Source organism: Salmo trutta, chromosome 1 (assembly GCF_901001165.1).
Source record: "Salmo trutta chromosome 1, fSalTru1.1, whole genome shotgun sequence".
Lineage (NCBI taxonomy): Eukaryota > Metazoa > Chordata > Actinopteri > Salmoniformes > Salmonidae > Salmo > Salmo trutta.
Genome location: NC_042957.1, coordinates 47,458,553 through 47,461,655, shown reverse-complemented (window position 1 = coordinate 47,461,655; position 3,103 = coordinate 47,458,553). Strand labels below are relative to the sequence as shown.

General features: G+C 41.8%; 1 long non-coding RNA gene across 1 annotated transcript; it reads right to left on the bottom strand.

The window, feature by feature from the left end:
• Positions 1 to 988: 988 nt before the first annotated feature.
• Positions 989 to 1,940, bottom strand: LOC115197666 (uncharacterized). The gene is made up of 3 exons (XR_003879040.1): positions 1,819 to 1,940; positions 1,501 to 1,705; positions 989 to 1,316 (listed from the first exon to the last, which is right to left on the bottom strand). It is a non-coding gene; the product is annotated as an uncharacterized LOC115197666 (long non-coding RNA).
• Positions 1,941 to 3,103: the final 1,163 nt, after the last annotated feature.

The window sequence follows — 3,103 nt, the reverse complement described above, 5'->3', positions numbered from 1 at the left end:
ATAACACATGGAATCATGTAGTAACCAAAAACGTGTTAAACAAATCAAAATATATTTTATATTTGAGATTCTTCAAAGTAGCCACCCTTGCCTTGATGACAGCTTTGCACACTCTTGGCAGTCTCTCAACCAGCTTCACCTGGAATGCTTTTCCAACAGTCTTGAAGGAGTTCCCACATATGCTGAGCTCTTGTTGGCTGCTTTTCCTTCACTCTGCGGTCCATCTGGTTTGCTCTTAGTGGGACTATCATTTGTTTTTCAACAGGACAATGACCCAACACACCTCCAGGCTGTGTAAGGGCTATTTGACCAAGGAGAGTGATGAAGTGCTGCATCAGATGACCTGGCCTCCACAATCACCCAACCTCAACACAATTGAGATGGTTTGGGATGAGTTGAACCGCAGAGTGAAGGAAAAGCAACCAACAAGAGCTCAGCATATGTGGGAACTCCTTCAAGACTGTTGGAAAAGCATTCCAGGTGAAGCTGATTAAGAGAATGCCAAGAGTGTGCAAAGCTGTCATCAAGGCAAAGGGTGGCTGCTTAAAGAATCTCAAATATAAAATTTATTTTGATTTGTTTAACACTTTTTTGGTTACTACATGATTCCATATGGGTTATTTCACAGTTTTGATGTCTTCATTATTATTCTACAATGTAGAGAATAGTAAAATAAATGTAAAAAACGGAATGAGTAGGTGTGTCAAACCTTTTGACTGGTATTGTAATTCATATGAATGGGTTTTTATCTTCCCCAAGGCCAGGGTTTTTTCCAGGACTTTTTTTTAAACCATGTAACCTGATTAGAAAAACGGCTCCCGTCAGCTTATATTAAACTTTTTTTTTTACAACAGATTAATCATGTCATACCATATTAGGTCCAGAGTTTTTTCGCTTACCAGATCAGGAAAAACTACAGTCCCCAGAAAATGCCCCCCCCCCCACACACACACACACAATCCATTGCATTAATACACAAAATCGGATTTTATTGAATACTTGATATGATTAATCATGTAGTGTACAGTAAAGTATTGCTAACAAGCAAACTTTTAAATTGCTTTAAATGGAGATATCTCCACTATTTCTGTCCTGATTACTGGGAGTTCGCTCAAGGTGTTGTTCTGTTGTCCACTGACAGAAGAAGGTGTTGGATATGCCAGGCTCGCTGCAGCTCAGTGTTGGCCTGGAGCTGGGTCGTTACTCAAAGTAGGTTAATGTCCATTCGTGTCCACTGACTGTGGCTGTGGAGCCTCAGGAGCGGCAGGTGAGCTGGACTGTCTCTGTCCTTGCCTTGAATGTGCTGTAGGTCTACCCTGTGGAAGAGATAGCAAGGGGTTAGACAAATCCACGACACATTCAACAAAATGATCGCTCTCTGAATATTAGGCTCATGTAGTTCAAATATTGAAGCAGCCAAATTAAATATGTTAGCCTCCTGAGAAAAGAGAAGATACATGCTACAGTTTTGCTTACATATGAGAGCGGAGAAGGACTCACCCTGGTCCTGTTCCGTCTCCTTCGCTTATACCGGAGTGTCTCCTCAGTAGGCCTAGTCTCGTTCACCAACACCAGTCCAGCGGAGGGTGCTGCGCGTCTTAGTCCTGGGGAATGAGAGACTGACCCTGCGCGCTCTCTGAATTTAGGTTGACAAACCAGTTGGGACCTCCGTAGTCTAGGGAGGGCTATTCCTCCTGTAGGGTCACTGAGGGCATCCACATGAAAAGAGTCGTCGGACAATTCTGAGACACCAAACCCATTTAAGTAGCAAAAAAAACGGTGCGCAAAAACCTTAAACGTAGTCCAGGCTAGACCTACCTGTATTTTATCCAGACGGTAACACGGTTTATTCGGTTGTAACCACAGGCTATTTGTCTACAAAAATATCGTTGTCCAGCATTTTAAGGGCAGCACGGCCATTTGCACCTTTTGATGACGCGGGAAGCGTGAGAAACCTCATTGTTTAGCGTGACAAAGACAACACTTTAATCGTCAAGAGCACATTACAAAAGCAATTGACTGGTGCGTCATTTGGGTAGGCCAAAACGGTATCCTATAGACTCCCAAAGTAAATGCAGATGGGACATCATGTACGCAATTAATACTTACAGCATACTATGGATTCTCAGTCATGAGAGGAGGACCTACGGCCGAAACTGTAATGGATTGTCTGTAATTTTCTTGACTCCATGGTTTAAACATTTGGTTTGCAATTCAAAAGTAGCTGGACATCAAGTGAAATTCAGGATGATACCTGGTTAAAGATTTTGTCTAACTCAGGGAGGAACATAAGGGAAGCCAGGGAGAAGGTCACGCAATACAAGATTCTATAAAGGTTCTATTGGACTCCAACAAGGCTTCATAAAATGGGTTTTATGGACAATAATCTGTGCTGGAAATGTCGATTTGACACAGGGACATTCTTACAAGCTATATAGGAATGCATAGATATCTTTCTGGAAGGGTATGTTGAAACATTTGAGAGAATGGTCAGAGTCAACAATCCCAGTTTCAATAAGAATATGCCTTTTAGGTGACAACATAATTACCTAATATATCAAATTAGGCATTTTCTCTGATCACTGTTGGTATCACTACAGCTTCTAGATTGATCCTTCTACTTTGGAAAGGCCATGCCGCTCCTACTCTGAAACGGTGGGAAGAATCAATGCTGGACGTGGCATCTTATGAACAAACGCTTGCTAGAATCACTGGTAGAAATGCAAACGTTGAGAGAATCCGGACACACTATCTTTGTCATGTCGTTTCTGGGACTGGGAGGTGATAGCCCAGGTTGTATGTTAGTACTGTGCTTGTGAACCCGCGTTGTATTGCATCTTATGCGAAGCAGAAGTAGTATTAGATTGTGAATGCATGTTATCCTGGAGGGTATATCTGGATGTCAGGCTCAATGTTTTTATGCTTTACAATGTTTGTTTGATAAAAAAAAAAACATAAGGACTAAACTAATAACTTAAATACCCCCAATTTGTTTTTAGTGGAGATCATTCTAGCCCATGTAGCCTAATGAACAGTAGAAAGTAAAGCATGGGGCAAATGTAGAGGTGGGGCTGAACAGTCTAATGACAGGCTGTGTGTGTTG